Raw genomic sequence first — 18,745 nt, 5'->3', positions numbered from 1 at the left:
GTAACCTCCAGGAATTCGGTGATAGAATTGGGAAAATTATGTCCCCAAACAGTTCCTTGGAGGAAAAATATCTCTGATATGGATTGTGAGGGCAAATTTCTAGAAGACGGAAGGAGTGCTGAGAGAGCCCAAGTGTTCGATAAATTAAGAACTAACAACAATGCATCACAGTCTCCATGATTTGCAAGGAATCCAATAAAGTGGGGGTATGTGCTATTTGCTTTACTTTCAGGGACAGAGTCCCTGTCTCATACCGGAAAAGGACGGCTTGCAGAGGAACTGAGTATGGAACATCAGATGAAGTTGGAAGAAGCCTAACATCGCCTGCCCTGAAGTCCTCAGTTGAAGCTCTCTTGCCTGAGGATACCTGAAGTGAAAGGTAAGAAACACTTGACTTTCCAAAGGAACTCAAAGTGCTCAGGTGTTGATAGAGCTCACAGGAGTTCCCAACCTTGAATCATGATCCTATGGGACCTGGTTCAGTCTCACTGTCTGTGGCTACTCCTGTGATTGGAGAATAGGCCCATTGGTTCGTGGTAAAGGATGTGAATGTCTTGAATTCTGTTCGCTCACCAAACCTGATCTATTTTGAGTATACTAAGTGTCATGGCAGGGGGTACACCAGCGTGCTTGGATCGATGATGATTTCCAATAAAACATTCCTTGGAAAGCTGAACAAAATGAGTGAAAACTCAATACCGCCACTATCATCGTGACTGAGGTCCAGCACCTGGGATCACATATGTCACCGAGGGACTCACATGGCCTCCATTCATCTTGCGAGACTTGGATCCAGTGAGAGAGCCGTCAGAATGTTCTTTGCTTGCCTAAATCACCAGAAATCATGGCCTAAATCAAGGCTTCACCTTTTGCTCTAATGATAACATGCTTTCCGGTTGAGGAGATCATTGTCAGTATCTTGGAAGTTAGCCCTACCAACTCCATCAGCAATAATGTATAGTAGGTTGTGAGGCAAATGTAAGTTTAGCGGGGGCAGCATAGTTCAACAATGTACACTGGAATGTCAGGAAATGTGTTTCTGTCCGTGTCTGAAGCCTTCGCATGAATGATGACACTTCTGTTTCATAAAACAGAGATACATAACGGGAAGGTTACAGGCGACATGTGGAATGAGGCAGTAGCAATTCTCAGGAACTATGGGAATGTGGACTCTTCCTGTGTGAAAACAAAGCTCTGTTTTCTTGAAAGACTGATTGTGGCCATGGCAATTAGGTTGGAAAGAGAGCCTTGGAATTTAAAAGGTTGGCATGTAGCCTTCTTGTCTGTGGATTTAGAAGTGCATGCTTTCAAATGTCCCAGGATTCATACCACCTTCATGGATGTATGGAGAACACCCATTTTAATCCTAGTTTCTATGTTTATTGTTGGGACATTTTTTGTCAGTCTATCCGGGTAGTTTGCCAGCAGTTCTTATGGATTGACTGTACCAAAATGGTCTGGACATACATCTCCTCCTCTTCTAGGATCTAAGAATGTGGGCATGCAAGTTTGAATCTTACACACACTCCTTCTAGGAATTTTATATTTTGGTATGGCCGTAGAAGATAGGCATGGAGTGTCTGCGGGATTATCTCTCCTTATGGTCTTGATGTGGCCTTGCTGAAGGTTAACTTGGCATTTTGGCTATGTGTTTTGGGGCTGATGGTAGTCCTGTTATCTTAGACATTGTTCTTTTCTCCAAGCAAATATCAACAAGAAATTGTGTTTCCATTTGATTATGAAAGTGAGCTGTATGCTTAGGATCATGCTGTTGATAATAACATATATCTCAGTGACTACAGGTTATGCTTGTGTTTGGTGACCTGAGAGGGTTTGAACAGACACTTTCTCTGTGGTGATCAATGTCAGATACCACAGCAATAGCACTCACAGGAATTTAGAACCAGTCAAAACCTGAATAGGAGATATATGAGCATGGACAGAGACAGAGAGAAAGAACAATTGTTGAAGAGGCTAAGCATGTGTGAGACAGAGGAAGACAGTGAGAGACAGAAAGAGAGAGCGGGGGGAGAGAGGGGGGGTGAAGTGGAAAAGAGGACACTGTGATATTAAAGCAGATATCTTGATTGACAGAAATAAGGAAACCAAATAGGGAGAATGTGAGTGAGAAACTGAGAAGCTCGGAGAGTCACTGCAAGTCAATTTCAGAGAGAAAGTGAAGAAGCGAGATAGAGAAAGAGTACATAAGAAGTCCATTCATCTAACGTGGATGAGAATCTTATATGATATTTGAATCAGATCTCATCGAAGGCAGAGTAGGACTAATAGGTGTAGTATGTTATGATTATGGAGGGTGCTCCGATTGTGGCCAAATCTATTAAGATTCTGATGGTTTCCATGGGAAGAGTAAGGCCTGATTTTCTCTGTCATATCCGGCTGAACTGAGATATACTTATTTTTGTAGACAACTTCCATTAAGCCATGTTAGTGGTCTCATTCTGTTGTGTACCTCGTGCCAATTTCTTTGGATGGTTCTCAAGTGATGTACATACTACTGTAGTTTTCGGGATCAGATATTGGCTTCGTCCCATCTTAAGATCTTTGTTGCATGGTAACCTCCAGGAATTCGGTGATAGAATTGGGAAAATTATGTCCCCAAACAGTTCCTTGGAGGAAAAATATCTCTGATATGGATTGTGAGGGCAAATTTCTAGAAGACGGAAGGAGTGCTGAGAGAGCCCAAGTGTTCGATAAATTAAGAACTAACAACAATGCATCACAGTCTCCATGATTTGCAAGGAATCCAATAAAGTGGGGGTATGTGCTATTTGCTTTACTTTCAGGGACAGAGTCCCTGTCTCATACCGGAAAAGGACGGCTTGCAGAGGAACTGAGTATGGAACATCAGATGAAGTTGGAAGAAGCCTAACATCGCCTGCCCTGAAGTCCTCAGTTGAAGCTCTCTTGCCTGAGGATACCTGAAGTGAAAGGTAAGAAACACTTGACTTTCCAAAGGAACTCAAAGTGCTCAGGTGTTGATAGAGCTCACAGGAGTTCCCAACCTTGAATCATGATCCTATGGGACCTGGTTCAGTCTCACTGTCTGTGGCTACTCCTGTGATTGGAGAATAGGCCCATTGGTTCGTGGTAAAGGATGTGAATGTCTTGAATTCTGTTCGCTCACCAAACCTGATCTATTTTGAGTATACTAAGTGTCATGGCAGGGGGTACACCAGCGTGCTTGGATCGATGATGATTTCCAATAAAACATTCCTTGGAAAGCTGAACAAAATGAGTGAAAACTCAATACCGCCACTATCATCGTGACTGAGGTCCAGCACCTGGGATCACATATGTCACCGAGGGACTCACATGGCCTCCATTCATCTTGCGAGACTTGGATCCAGTGAGAGAGCCTTCAGAATGTTCTTTGCTTGCCTAAATCACCAGAAATCATGGCCTAAATCAAGGCTTCACCTTTTGCTCTAATGATAACATGCTTTCCGGTTGAGGAGATCATTGTCAGTATCTTGGAAGTTAGCCCTACCAACTCCATCAGCAATAATGTATAGTAGGTTGTGAGGCAAATGTAAGTTTACCGGGGGCAGCATAGTTCAACAATGTACACTGGAATGTCAGGAAATGTGTTTCTGTCCGTGTCTGAAGCCTTCGCATGAATGATGACACTTCTGTTTCATAAAACAGAGATACATAACGGGAAGGTTACAGGCGACATGTGGAATGAGGCAGTAGCAATTCTCAGGAACTATGGGAATGTGGACTCTTCCTGTGTGAAAACAAAGCTCTGTTTTCTTGAAAGACTGATTGTGGCCATGGCAATTAGGTTGGAAAGAGAGCCTTGGAATTTAAAAGGTTGGCATGTAGCCTTTTTGTCTGTGGATTTAGAAGTGCATGCTTTCAAATGTCCCAGGATTCATACCACCTTCATGGATGTATGAAGAACACCCATTTTAATCCTAGTTTCTATGTTTATTGTTGGGACATTTTTTGTCAGTCTATCCGGGTAGTTTGCCAGCAGTTCTTATGGATTGACTGTATCAAAATGGTCTGGACATACATCTCCTCCTCTTCTAGGATCTAAGAATGTGAGCATGCAAGTTTGAATCTTACACACACTCCTTCTAGGAATTTTATATTTTGGTATGGCCGTAGAAGATAGGCATGGAGTGTCTGCGGGATTATCTCTCCTTATGGTCTTGATGTGGCCTTGCTGAAGGTTAACTTGGCATTTTGGCTATGTGTTTTGGGGCTGATGGTAGTCCTGTTATCTTAGACATTGTTCTTTTCTCCAAGCAAATATCAACAAGAAATTGTGTTTCCATTTGATTATGAAAGTGAGCTGTATGCTTAGGATCATGCTGTTGATAATAACATATATCTCAGTGACTACAGGTTATGCTTGTGTTTGATGACCTGAGAGGGTTTGAACAGACACTTTCTCCGTGGTGATCAATGTCAGATACCACAGCAATAGCACTCACAGGAATTTAGAACCAGTCAAAACCTGAATAGGAGATATATGAGCATGGACAGAGATAGAGAAAGAACAATTGTTGAAGAGGCTAAGCATGTGTGAGACAGAGGAAGACAGTGAGAGACAGAAAGAGAGAGCGGGGGGAGTGAGGGGGGGTGAAGTGGAAAAGAGGACACTGTGATATTAAAGCAGATATCTTGATTGACAGAAATAAGGAAACCAAATAGAGAGAATGTGAGTGAGAAAGTGAGAAGCTAGGAGAGTCACTGCAAGTCAATTTCAGAGAGAAAGTGAAGAAGCGAGATAGAGAAAGAGTACATAAGAAGTCCATTCATCGGGGCTGGGGATTTAGCTCAGTGGTAGAGCGCTTGCCTAGGAAGCACAAGGCCCTGGGTTCGGTCCCCAGCTCCGGAAAAAAAAAAAAAAAAAAAAGAACCAAAGAAGTCCATTCATCTAACGTGGATGAGAATCTTATATGATATTTGAATCAGATCTCATCGAAGGCAGAGTAGGACTAATAGGTGTAGTATGTTATGATTATGGATGGTGCTCCGATTGTGGCCAAATCTATAAGATTCTGATGGTTTCCATGGGAAGAGTAAGGCCTGATTTTCTCTGTCATATCCGGCTGAACTGAGATATACTTATTTTTGTAGACACTTCCATTAAGCCATGTTAGTGGTCTCATTCTGTTGTGTACCTCGTGCCAATTTCTTTGGATGGTTCTCAAGTGATGTACATACTACTGTAGTTTTCGGGATCAGATATTGGCTTCGTCCCATCTTAAGAACTTTGTTGCATGGTAACCTCCAGGAATTCGGTGATAGAATTGGGAAAATTATGTCCCCAAACAGTTCCTTGGAGGAAAAATATCTCTGATATGGATTGTGAGGGCAAATTTCTAGAGGACGGAAGGAGTGCTGAGAGAGCCCAAGTGTTCGATAAATTAAGAACTAACAACAATGCATCACAGTCTCCATGATATGCAAGGAATCCAATAAAGTGGGGGAATGTGCTATTTGCTTCATTTTCAGGGACAGAGTCCCTGTCTCATACCGGAAAAGGACGGCTTGCAGAGGAACTGAGTATGGAACATCAGATGAAGTTGGAAGAAGCCTAACATCGCCTGCCCTGAAGTCCTCAGTTGAAGTTCTCTTGCCTGAGGATACCTGAAGTGAAAGGTAAGAAACACTTGACTTTCCAAAGGAACTCAAAGTGCTCAAGTGTTGATGGAGCTCGCAGGAGTTCCCAACCATGAATCATGATCCTTTGGGATCTGGTTCAGCCTCACTGCCTGTTGCTACTCCTGTGATTGGAGAATAGGCCCATTGGTTCGTGGTAAAGGATGTGAATGTCTTGAATTCTGTTCGCTCACCAAACCTGATCTATTTTGAGTATACTAAGTGTCATGGCAGGGGGTACACCAGCGTGCTTGGATCGATGATGATTTCCAATAAAACATTCCTTGGAAAGCTGAACAAAATGAGTGAAAACTCAATACCGCCACTATCATCGTGACTGAGGTCCAGCACCTGGGATCACATATGTCACCGAGGGACTCACATGGCCTCCATTCATCTTGCGAGACTTGGATCCAGTGAGAGAGCCGTCAGAATGTTCTTTGCTTGCCTAAATCACCAGAAATCATGGCCTAAATCAAGGCTTCACCTTTTGCTCTAATGATAACATGCTTTCCGGTTGAGGAGATCATTGTCAGTATCTTGGAAGTTAGCCCTACCAACTCCATCAGCAATAATGTATAGTAGGTTGTGAGGCAAATGTAAGTTTAGCGGGGGCAGCATAGTTCAACAATGTACACTGGAATGTCAGGAAATGTGTTTCTGTCCGTGTCTGAAGCCTTCGCATGAATGATGACACTTCTGTTTCATAAAACAGAGATACATAACGGGAAGGTTACAGGCGACATGTGGAATGAGGCAGTAGCAATTCTCAGGAACTATGGGAATGTGGACTCTTCCTGTGTGAAAACAAAGCTCTGTTTTCTTGAAAGACTGATTGTGGCCATGGCAATTAGGTTGGAAAGAGAGCCTTGGAATTTAAAAGGTTGGCATGTAGCCTTCTTGTCTGTGGATTTAGAAGTGCATGCTTTCAAATGTCCCAGGATTCATACCACCTTCATGGATGTATGGAGAACACCCATTTTAATCCTAGTTTCTATGTTTATTGTTGGGACATTTTTTGTCAGTCTATCCGGGTAGTTTGCCAGCAGTTCTTATGGATTGACTGTACCAAAATGGTCTGGACATACATCTCCTCCTCTTCTAGGATCTAAGAATGTGGGCATGCAAGTTTGAATCTTACACACACTCCTTCTAGGAATTTTATATTTTGGTATGGCCGTAGAAGATAGGCATGGAGTGTCTGCGGGATTATCTCTCCTTATGGTCTTGATGTGGCCTTGCTGAAGGTTAACTTGGCATTTTGGCTATGTGTTTTGGGGCTGATGGTAGTCCTGTTATCTTAGACATTGTTCTTTTCTCCAAGCAAATATCAACAAGAAATTGTGTTTCCATTTGATTATGAAAGTGAGCTGTATGCTTAGGATCATGCTGTTGATAATAACATATATCTCAGTGACTACAGGTTATGCTTGTGTTTGGTGACCTGAGAGGGTTTGAACAGACACTTTCTCTGTGGTGATCAATGTCAGATACCACAGCAATAGCACTCACAGGAATTTAGAACCAGTCAAAACCTGAATAGGAGATATATGAGCATGGACAGAGACAGAGAGAAAGAACAATTGTTGAAGAGGCTAAGCATGTGTGAGACAGAGGAAGACAGTGAGAGACAGAAAGAGAGAGCGGGGGGAGAGAGGGGGGGTGAAGTGGAAAAGAGGACACTGTGATATTAAAGCAGATATCTTGATTGACAGAAATAAGGAAACCAAATAGGGAGAATGTGAGTGAGAAACTGAGAAGCTCGGAGAGTCACTGCAAGTCAATTTCAGAGAGAAAGTGAAGAAGCGAGATAGAGAAAGAGTACATAAGAAGTCCATTGATCTAACGTGGATGAGAATCTTATATGATATTTGAATCAGATCTCATCGAAGGCAGAGTAGGACTAATAGGTGTAGTATGTTATGATTATGGAGGGTGCTCCGATTGTGGCCAAATCTATTAAGATTCTGATGGTTTCCATGGGAAGAGTAAGGCCTGATTTTCTCTGTCATATCCGGCTGAACTGAGATATACTTATTTTTGTAGACAACTTCCATTAAGCCATGTTAGTGGTCTCATTCTGTTGTGTACCTCGTGCCAATTTCTTTGGATGGTTCTCAAGTGATGTACATACTACTGTAGTTTTCGGGATCAGATATTGGCTTCGTCCCATCTTAAGATCTTTGTTGCATGGTAACCTCCAGGAATTCGGTGATAGAATTGGGAAAATTATGTCCCCAAACAGTTCCTTGGAGGAAAAATATCTCTGATATGGATTGTGAGGGCAAATTTCTAGAAGACGGAAGGAGTGCTGAGAGAGCCCAAGTGTTCGATAAATTAAGAACTAACAACAATGCATCACAGTCTCCATGATTTGCAAGGAATCCAATAAAGTGGGGGTATGTGCTATTTGCTTTACTTTCAGGGACAGAGTCCCTGTCTCATACCGGAAAAGGACGGCTTGCAGAGGAACTGAGTATGGAACATCAGATGAAGTTGGAAGAAGCCTAACATCGCCTGCCCTGAAGTCCTCAGTTGAAGCTCTCTTGCCTGAGGATACCTGAAGTGAAAGGTAAGAAACACTTGACTTTCCAAAGGAACTCAAAGTGCTCAGGTGTTGATAGAGCTCACAGGAGTTCCCAACCTTGAATCATGATCCTATGGGACCTGGTTCAGTCTCACTGTCTGTGGCTACTCCTGTGATTGGAGAATAGGCCCATTGGTTCGTGGTAAAGGATGTGAATGTCTTGAATTCTGTTCGCTCACCAAACCTGATCTATTTTGAGTATACTAAGTGTCATGGCAGGGGGTACACCAGCGTGCTTGGATCGATGATGATTTCCAATAAAACATTCCTTGGAAAGCTGAACAAAATGAGTGAAAACTCAATACCGCCACTATCATCGTGACTGAGGTCCAGCACCTGGGATCACATATGTCACCGAGGGACTCACATGGCCTCCATTCATCTTGCGAGACTTGGATCCAGTGAGAGAGCCGTCAGAATGTTCTTTGCTTGCCTAAATCACCAGAAATCATGGCCTAAATCAAGGCTTCACCTTTTGCTCTAATGATAACATGCTTTCCGGTTGAGGAGATCATTGTCAGTATCTTGGAAGTTAGCCCTACCAACTCCATCAGCAATAATGTATAGTAGGTTGTGAGGCAAATGTAAGTTTAGCGGGGGCAGCATAGTTCAACAATGTACACTGGAATGTCAGGAAATGTGTTTCTGTCCGTGTCTGAAGCCTTCGCATGAATGATGACACTTCTGTTTCATAAAACAGAGATACATAACGGGAAGGTTACAGGCGACATGTGGAATGAGGCAGTAGCAATTCTCAGGAACTATGGGAATGTGGACTCTTCCTGTGTGAAAACAAAGCTCTGTTTTCTTGAAAGACTGATTGTGGCCATGGCAATTAGGTTGGAAAGAGAGCCTTGGAATTTAAAAGGTTGGCATGTAGCCTTCTTGTCTGTGGATTTAGAAGTGCATGCTTTCAAATGTCCCAGGATTCATACCACCTTCATGGATGTATGGAGAACACCCATTTTAATCCTAGTTTCTATGTTTATTGTTGGGACATTTTTTGTCAGTCTATCCGGGTAGTTTGCCAGCAGTTCTTATGGATTGACTGTACCAAAATGGTCTGGACATACATCTCCTCCTCTTCTAGGATCTAAGAATGTGGGCATGCAAGTTTGAATCTTACACACACTCCTTCTAGGAATTTTATATTTTGGTATGGCCGTAGAAGATAGGCATGGAGTGTCTGCGGGATTATCTCTCCTTATGGTCTTGATGTGGCCTTGCTGAAGGTTAACTTGGCATTTTGGCTATGTGTTTTGGGGCTGATGGTAGTCCTGTTATCTTAGACATTGTTCTTTTCTCCAAGCAAATATCAACAAGAAATTGTGTTTCCATTTGATTATGAAAGTGAGCTGTATGCTTAGGATCATGCTGTTGATAATAACATATATCTCAGTGACTACAGGTTATGCTTGTGTTTGGTGACCTGAGAGGGTTTGAACAGACACTTTCTCTGTGGTGATCAATGTCAGATACCACAGCAATAGCACTCACAGGAATTTAGAACCAGTCAAAACCTGAATAGGAGATATATGAGCATGGACAGAGACAGAGAGAAAGAACAATTGTTGAAGAGGCTAAGCATGTGTGAGACAGAGGAAGACAGTGAGAGACAGAAAGAGAGAGCGGGGGGAGAGAGGGGGGGTGAAGTGGAAAAGAGGACACTGTGATATTAAAGCAGATATCTTGATTGACAGAAATAAGGAAACCAAATAGGGAGAATGTGAGTGAGAAACTGAGAAGCTCGGAGAGTCACTGCAAGTCAATTTCAGAGAGAAAGTGAAGAAGCGAGATAGAGAAAGAGTACATAAGAAGTCCATTCATCTAACGTGGATGAGAATCTTATATGATATTTGAATCAGATCTCATCGAAGGCAGAGTAGGACTAATAGGTGTAGTATGTTATGATTATGGAGGGTGCTCCGATTGTGGCCAAATCTATTAAGATTCTGATGGTTTCCATGGGAAGAGTAAGGCCTGATTTTCTCTGTCATATCCGGCTGAACTGAGATATACTTATTTTTGTAGACAACTTCCATTAAGCCATGTTAGTGGTCTCATTCTGTTGTGTACCTCGTGCCAATTTCTTTGGATGGTTCTCAAGTGATGTACATACTACTGTAGTTTTCGGGATCAGATATTGGCTTCGTCCCATCTTAAGATCTTTGTTGCATGGTAACCTCCAGGAATTCGGTGATAGAATTGGGAAAATTATGTCCCCAAACAGTTCCTTGGAGGAAAAATATCTCTGATATGGATTGTGAGGGCAAATTTCTAGAAGACGGAAGGAGTGCTGAGAGAGCCCAAGTGTTCGATAAATTAAGAACTAACAACAATGCATCACAGTCTCCATGATTTGCAAGGAATCCAATAAAGTGGGGGTATGTGCTATTTGCTTTACTTTCAGGGACAGAGTCCCTGTCTCATACCGGAAAAGGACGGCTTGCAGAGGAACTGAGTATGGAACATCAGATGAAGTTGGAAGAAGCCTAACATCGCCTGCCCTGAAGTCCTCAGTTGAAGCTCTCTTGCCTGAGGATACCTGAAGTGAAAGGTAAGAAACACTTGACTTTCCAAAGGAACTCAAAGTGCTCAGGTGTTGATAGAGCTCACAGGAGTTCCCAACCTTGAATCATGATCCTATGGGACCTGGTTCAGTCTCACTGTCTGTGGCTACTCCTGTGATTGGAGAATAGGCCCATTGGTTCGTGGTAAAGGATGTGAATGTCTTGAATTCTGTTCGCTCACCAAACCTGATCTATTTTGAGTATACTAAGTGTCATGGCAGGGGGTACACCAGCGTGCTTGGATCGATGATGATTTCCAATAAAACATTCCTTGGAAAGCTGAACAAAATGAGTGAAAACTCAATACCGCCACTATCATCGTGACTGAGGTCCAGCACCTGGGATCACATATGTCACCGAGGGACTCACATGGCCTCCATTCATCTTGCGAGACTTGGATCCAGTGAGAGAGCCTTCAGAATGTTCTTTGCTTGCCTAAATCACCAGAAATCATGGCCTAAATCAAGGCTTCACCTTTTGCTCTAATGATAACATGCTTTCCGGTTGAGGAGATCATTGTCAGTATCTTGGAAGTTAGCCCTACCAACTCCATCAGCAATAATGTATAGTAGGTTGTGAGGCAAATGTAAGTTTACCGGGGGCAGCATAGTTCAACAATGTACACTGGAATGTCAGGAAATGTGTTTCTGTCCGTGTCTGAAGCCTTCGCATGAATGATGACACTTCTGTTTCATAAAACAGAGATACATAACGGGAAGGTTACAGGCGACATGTGGAATGAGGCAGTAGCAATTCTCAGGAACTATGGGAATGTGGACTCTTCCTGTGTGAAAACAAAGCTCTGTTTTCTTGAAAGACTGATTGTGGCCATGGCAATTAGGTTGGAAAGAGAGCCTTGGAATTTAAAAGGTTGGCATGTAGCCTTTTTGTCTGTGGATTTAGAAGTGCATGCTTTCAAATGTCCCAGGATTCATACCACCTTCATGGATGTATGAAGAACACCCATTTTAATCCTAGTTTCTATGTTTATTGTTGGGACATTTTTTGTCAGTCTATCCGGGTAGTTTGCCAGCAGTTCTTATGGATTGACTGTATCAAAATGGTCTGGACATACATCTCCTCCTCTTCTAGGATCTAAGAATGTGAGCATGCAAGTTTGAATCTTACACACACTCCTTCTAGGAATTTTATATTTTGGTATGGCCGTAGAAGATAGGCATGGAGTGTCTGCGGGATTATCTCTCCTTATGGTCTTGATGTGGCCTTGCTGAAGGTTAACTTGGCATTTTGGCTATGTGTTTTGGGGCTGATGGTAGTCCTGTTATCTTAGACATTGTTCTTTTCTCCAAGCAAATATCAACAAGAAATTGTGTTTCCATTTGATTATGAAAGTGAGCTGTATGCTTAGGATCATGCTGTTGATAATAACATATATCTCAGTGACTACAGGTTATGCTTGTGTTTGATGACCTGAGAGGGTTTGAACAGACACTTTCTCCGTGGTGATCAATGTCAGATACCACAGCAATAGCACTCACAGGAATTTAGAACCAGTCAAAACCTGAATAGGAGATATATGAGCATGGACAGAGATAGAGAAAGAACAATTGTTGAAGAGGCTAAGCATGTGTGAGACAGAGGAAGACAGTGAGAGACAGAAAGAGAGAGCGGGGGGAGTGAGGGGGGGTGAAGTGGAAAAGAGGACACTGTGATATTAAAGCAGATATCTTGATTGACAGAAATAAGGAAACCAAATAGAGAGAATGTGAGTGAGAAAGTGAGAAGCTAGGAGAGTCACTGCAAGTCAATTTCAGAGAGAAAGTGAAGAAGCGAGATAGAGAAAGAGTACATAAGAAGTCCATTCATCGGGGCTGGGGATTTAGCTCAGTGGTAGAGCGCTTGCCTAGGAAGCACAAGGCCCTGGGTTCGGTCCCCAGCTCCGGAAAAAAAAAAAAAAAAAAAAAAAAAAAAAAAAAAAAAAAGAACCAAAGAAGTCCATTCATCTAACGTGGATGAGAATCTTATATGATATTTGAATCAGATCTCATCGAAGGCAGAGTAGGACTAATAGGTGTAGTATGTTATGATTATGGATGGTGCTCCGATTGTGGCCAAATCTATAAGATTCTGATGGTTTCCATGGGAAGAGTAAGGCCTGATTTTCTCTGTCATATCCGGCTGAACTGAGATATACTTATTTTTGTAGACACTTCCATTAAGCCATGTTAGTGGTCTCATTCTGTTGTGTACCTCGTGCCAATTTCTTTGGATGGTTCTCAAGTGATGTACATACTACTGTAGTTTTCGGGATCAGATATTGGCTTCGTCCCATCTTAAGAACTTTGTTGCATGGTAACCTCCAGGAATTCGGTGATAGAATTGGGAAAATTATGTCCCCAAACAGTTCCTTGGAGGAAAAATATCTCTGATATGGATTGTGAGGGCAAATTTCTAGAGGACGGAAGGAGTGCTGAGAGAGCCCAAGTGTTCGATAAATTAAGAACTAACAACAATGCATCACAGTCTCCATGATATGCAAGGAATCCAATAAAGTGGGGGAATGTGCTATTTGCTTCATTTTCAGGGACAGAGTCCCTGTCTCATACCGGAAAAGGACGGCTTGCAGAGGAACTGAGTATGGAACATCAGATGAAGTTGGAAGAAGCCTAACATCGCCTGCCCTGAAGTCCTCAGTTGAAGTTCTCTTGCCTGAGGATACCTGAAGTGAAAGGTAAGAAACACTTGACTTTCCAAAGGAACTCAAAGTGCTCAAGTGTTGATGGAGCTCGCAGGAGTTCCCAACCATGAATCATGATCCTTTGGGATCTGGTTCAGCCTCACTGCCTGTTGCTACTCCTGTGATTGGAGAATAGGCCCATTGGTTCGTGGTAAAGGATGTGAATGTCTTGAATTCTGTTCGCTCACCAAACCTGATCTATTTTGAGTATACTAAGTGTCATGGCAGGGGGTACACCAGTGTGCTTGGATCGATGATGATTTCCAATAAAACATTCCTTGGAAAGCTGAACAAAATGAGTGAAAACTCAATACCGCCACTATCATCGTGACTGAGGTCCAGCACCTGGGATCACATATGTCACCGAGGGACTCACATGGCCTCCATTCATCTTGCGAGACTTGGATCCAGTGAGAGAGCCGTCAGAATGTTCTTTGCTTGCCTAAATCACCAGAAATCATGGCCTAAATCAAGGCTTCACCTTTTGCTCTAATGATAACATGCTTTCCGGTTGAGGAGATCATTGTCAGTATCTTGGAAGTTAGCCCTACCAACTCCATCAGCAATAATGTATAGTAGGTTGTGAGGCAAATGTAAGTTTAGCGGGGGCAGCATAGTTCAACAATGTACACTGGAATGTCAGGAAATGTGTTTCTGTCCGTGTCTGAAGCCTTCGCATGAATGATGACACTTCTGTTTCATAAAACAGAGATACATAACGGGAAGGTTACAGGAGACATGTGGAATGAGGCAGTAGCAATTCTCAGGAACTATGGGAATGTGGACTCTTCCTGTGTGAAAACAAAGCTCTGTTTTCTTGAAAGACTGATTGTGGCCATGGCAATTAGGTTGGAAAGAGAGCCTTGGAATTTAAAAGGTTGGCATGTAGCCTTCTTGTCTGTGGATTTAGAAGTGCATGCTTTCAAATGTCCCAGGATTCATACCACCTTCATGGATGTATGGAGAACACCCATTTTAATCCTAGTTTCTATGTTTATTGTTGGGACATTTTTTGTCAGTCTATCCGGGTAGTTTGCCAGCAGTTCTTATGGATTGACTGTACCAAAATGGTCTGGACATACATCTCCTCCTCTTCTAGGATCTAAGAATGTGGGCATGCAAGTTTGAATCTTACACACACTCCTTCTAGGAATTTTATATTTTGGTATGGCCGTAGAAGATAGGCATGGAGTGTCTGCGGGATTATCTCTCCTTATGGTCTTGATGTGGCCTTGCTGAAGGTTAACTTGGCATTTTGGCTATGTGTTTTGGGGCTGATGGTAGTCCTGTTATCTTAGACATTGTTCTTTTCTCCAAGCAAATATCAACAAGAAATTGTGTTTCCATTTGATTATGAAAGTGAGCTGTATGCTTAGGATCATGCTGTTGATAATAACATATATCTCAGTGACTACAGGTTATGCTTGTATTTGGTGACCTGAGAGGGTTTGAACAGACACTTTCTCTGTGGTGATCAATGTCAGATACCACAGCAATAGCACTCACGGGAATTTAGAACCAGTCAAAACCTGAATAGGAGATATATGAGCATGGACAGAGACAGAGAGAAAGAACAATTGTTGAAGAGGCTAAGCATGTGTGAGACAGAGGAAGACAGTGAGAGACAGAAAGAGATAGCGGGGGGAGAGAGGGGGGGTGAAGTGGAAAAGAGGACACTGTGATATTAAAGCAGATATCTTGATTGACAGAAATAAGGAAACCAAATAGGGAGAATGTGAGTGAGAAACTGAGAAGCTCGGAGAGTCACTGCAAGTCAATTTCAGAGAGAAAGTGAAGAAGCGAGATAGAGAAAGAGTACATAAGAAGTCCATTCATCTAACGTGGATGAGAATCTTATATGATATTTGAATCAGATCTCATCGAAGGCAGAGTAGGACTAATAGGTGTAGTATGTTATGATTATGGAGGGTGCTCCGATTGTGGCCAAATCTATTAAGATTCTGATGGTTTCCATGGGAAGAGTAAGGCCTGATTTTCTCTGTCATATCCGGCTGAACTGAGATATACTTATTTTTGTAGACAACTTCCATTAAGCCATGTTAGTGGTCTCATTCTGTTGTGTACCTCGTGCCAATTTCTTTGGATGGTTCTCAAGTGATGTACATACTACTGTAGTTTTCGGGATCAGATATTGGCTTCGTCCCATCTTAAGATCTTTGTTGCATGGTAACCTCCAGGAATTCGGTGATAGAATTGGGAAAATTATGTCCCCAAACAGTTCCTTGGAGGAAAAATATCTCTGATATGGATTGTGAGGGCAAATTTCTAGAAGACGGAAGGAGTGCTGAGAGAGCCCAAGTGTTCGATAAATTAAGAACTAACAACAATGCATCACAGTCTCCATGATTTGCAAGGAATCCAATAAAGTGGGGGTATGTGCTATTTGCTTTACTTTCAGGGACAGAGTCCCTGTCTCATACCGGAAAAGGACGGCTTGCAGAGGAACTGAGTATGGAACATCAGATGAAGTTGGAAGAAGCCTAACATCGCCTGCCCTGAAGTCCTCAGTTGAAGCTCTCTTGCCTGAGGATACCTGAAGTGAAAGGTAAGAAACACTTGACTTTCCAAAGGAACTCAAAGTGCTCAGGTGTTGATATTGCTCACAGGAGTTCCCAACCTTGAATCATGATCCTATGGGACCTGGTTCAGTCTCACTGTCTGTGGCTACTCCTGTGATTGGAGAATAGGCCCATTGGTTCGTGGTAAAGGATGTGAATGTCTTGAATTCTGTTCGCTCACCAAACCTGATCTATTTTGAGTATACTAAGTGTCATGGCAGGGGGTACACCAGCGTGCTTGGATCGATGATGATTTCCAATAAAACATTCCTTGGAAAGCTGAACAAAATGAGTGAAAACTCAATACCGCCACTATCATCGTGACTGAGGTCCAGCACCTGGGATCACATATGTCACCGAGGGACTCACATGGCCTCCATTCATCTTGCGAGACTTGGATCCAGTGAGAGAGCCTTCAGAATGTTCTTTGCTTGCCTAAATCACCAGAAATCATGGCCTAAATCAAGGCTTCACCTTTTGCTCTAATGATAACATGCTTTCCGGTTGAGGAGATCATTGTCAGTATCTTGGAAGTTAGCCCTACCAACTCCATCAGCAATAATGTATAGTAGGTTGTGAGGCAAATGTAAGTTTACCGGGGGCAGCATAGTTCAACAATGTACACTGGAATGTCAGGAAATGTGTTTCTGTCCGTGTCTGAAGCCTTCGCATGAATGATGACACTTCTGTTTCATAAAACAGAGATACATAACGGGAAGGTTACAGGCGACATGTGGAATGAGGCAGTAGCAATTCTCAGGAACTATGGGAATGTGGACTCTTCCTGTGTGAAAACAAAGCTCTGTTTTCTTGAAAGACTGATTGTGGCCATGGCAATTAGGTTGGAAAGAGAGCCTTGGAATTTAAAAGGTTGGCATGTAGCCTTTTTGTCTGTGGATTTAGAAGTGCATGCTTTCAAATGTCCCAGGATTCATACCACCTTCATGGATGTATGGAGAACACCCATTTTAATCCTAGTTTCTATGTTTATTGTTGGGACATTTTTTGTCAGTCTATCCGGGTAGTTTGCCAGCAGTTCTTATGGATTGACTGTATCAAAATGGTCTGGACATACATCTCCTCCTCTTCTAGGATCTAAGAATGTGAGCATGCAAGTTTGAATCTTACACACACTCCTTCTAGGAATTTTATATTTTGGTATGGCCGTAGAAGATAGGCATGGAGTGTCTGCGGGATTATCTCTCCTTATGGTCTTGATGTGGCCTTGCTGAAGGTTAACTTGGCATTTTGGCTATGTGTTTTGGGGCTGATGGTAGTCCTGTTATCTTAGACATTGTTCTTTTCTCCAAGCAAATATCAACAAGAAATTGTGTTTCCATTTGATTATGAAAGTGAGCTGTATGCTTAGGATCATGCTGTTGATAATAACATATATCTCAGTGACTACAGGTTATGCTTGTGTTTGATGACCTGAGAGGGTTTGAACAGACACTTTCTCTGTGGTGATCAATGTCAGATACCACAGCAATAGCACTCACAGGAATTTAGAACCAGTCAAAACCTGAATAGGAGATATATGAGCATGGACAGAGATAGAGAAAGAACAATTGTTGAAGAGGCTAAGCATGTGTGAGACAGAGGAAGACAGTGAGAGACAGAAAGAGAGAGCGGGGGGAGAGAGGGGGGGTGAAGTGGAAAAGAGGACACTGTGATATTAAAGCAGATATCTTGATTGACAGAAATAAGGAAACCAAATAGAGAGAATGTGAGTGTGAAAGTGAGAAGCTAGGAGAGTCACTGCAAGTCAATTTCAGAGAGAAAGTGAAGAAGCGAGATAGAGAAAGAGTACATAAGAAGTCCATTCATCGGGGCTGGGGATTTAGCTCAGTGGTAGAGCGCTTGCCTAGGAAGCACAAGGCCCTGGGTTCGGTCCCCAGCTCCGGAAAAAAAAAAAAAAAAAAAAAGAACCAAAGAAGTCCATTCATCTAACGTGGATGAGAATCTTATATGATATTTGAATCAGATCTCATCGAAGGCAGAGTAGGACTAATAGGTGTAGTATGTTATGATTATGGATGGTGCTCCGATTGTGGCCAAATCTATAAGATTCTGATGGTTTCCATGGGAAGAGTAAGGCCTGATTTTCTCTGTCATATCCGGCTGAACTGAGATATACTTATTTTTGTAGACACTTCCATTAAGCCATGTTAGTGGTCTCATTCTGTTGTGTACCTCGTGCCAATTTCTTTGGATGGTTCTCAAGTGATGTACATACTACTGTAGTTTTCGGGATCAGATATTGGCTTCGTCCCATCTTAAGAACTTTGTTGCATGGTAACCTCCAGGAATTCGGTGATAGAATTGGGAAAATTATGTCCCCAAACAGTTCCTTGGAGGAAAAATATCTCTGATATGGATTGTGAGGGCAAATTTCTAGAGGACGGAAGGAGTGCTGAGAGAGCCCAAGTGTTCGATAAATTAAGAACTAACAACAATGCATCACAGTCTCCATGATATGCAAGGAATCCAATAAAGTGGGGGAATGTGCTATTTGCTTCATTTTCAGGGACAGAGTCCCTGTCTCATACCGGAAAAGGACGGCTTGCAGAGGAACTGAGTATGGAACATCAGATGAAGTTGGAAGAAGCCTAACATCGCCTGCCCTGAAGTCCTCAGTTGAAGTTCTCTTGCCTGAGGATACCTGAAGTGAAAG

At 42.5% G+C, this 18,745-nt stretch overlaps 1 long non-coding RNA gene and 7 other non-coding genes across 8 annotated transcripts in view; all 8 read left to right on the top strand.

Moving 5' to 3' along the window:
* The window catches only part of LOC134483370 (uncharacterized), a 56,565-nt gene that overhangs the window by 12,365 nt on the left and 25,455 nt on the right, over positions 1-18,745 (top strand). The window contains exon 1 of the long non-coding RNA XR_010060235.1: positions 1-18,745. This exon is cut by the window's left edge and continues 12,365 nt beyond it. This is a non-coding gene — a long non-coding RNA (uncharacterized LOC134483370).
* LOC134485430 (small nucleolar RNA SNORD116) lies at positions 633-725 on the top strand. The gene has a single exon (XR_010063469.1). It is a non-coding gene; the product is annotated as a small nucleolar RNA SNORD116 (small nucleolar RNA).
* Positions 3,205-3,297, top strand: LOC134485429 (small nucleolar RNA SNORD116). The gene has a single exon (XR_010063468.1). It is a non-coding gene; the product is annotated as a small nucleolar RNA SNORD116 (small nucleolar RNA).
* On the top strand, positions 5,891-5,983 carry LOC134485428 (small nucleolar RNA SNORD116). The gene has a single exon (XR_010063467.1). It is a non-coding gene; the product is annotated as a small nucleolar RNA SNORD116 (small nucleolar RNA).
* Positions 8,463-8,555, top strand: LOC134485427 (small nucleolar RNA SNORD116). The gene has a single exon (XR_010063466.1). It is a non-coding gene; the product is annotated as a small nucleolar RNA SNORD116 (small nucleolar RNA).
* LOC134485426 (small nucleolar RNA SNORD116) lies at positions 11,035-11,127 on the top strand. Its single transcript, XR_010063465.1, has one exon. It is a non-coding gene; the product is annotated as a small nucleolar RNA SNORD116 (small nucleolar RNA).
* LOC134485425 (small nucleolar RNA SNORD116) lies at positions 13,740-13,832 on the top strand. The gene has a single exon (XR_010063464.1). It is a non-coding gene; the product is annotated as a small nucleolar RNA SNORD116 (small nucleolar RNA).
* LOC134485424 (small nucleolar RNA SNORD116) lies at positions 16,312-16,404 on the top strand. The gene has a single exon (XR_010063463.1). It is a non-coding gene; the product is annotated as a small nucleolar RNA SNORD116 (small nucleolar RNA).

Source organism: Rattus norvegicus, chromosome 1 (assembly GCF_036323735.1).
Source record: "Rattus norvegicus strain BN/NHsdMcwi chromosome 1, GRCr8, whole genome shotgun sequence".
Classification (NCBI taxonomy): domain Eukaryota; kingdom Metazoa; phylum Chordata; class Mammalia; order Rodentia; family Muridae; genus Rattus; species Rattus norvegicus.
The sequence above is the reverse complement of the archived record's forward strand: the minus strand, read 5'-3'. Positions and strand labels throughout refer to the sequence as shown.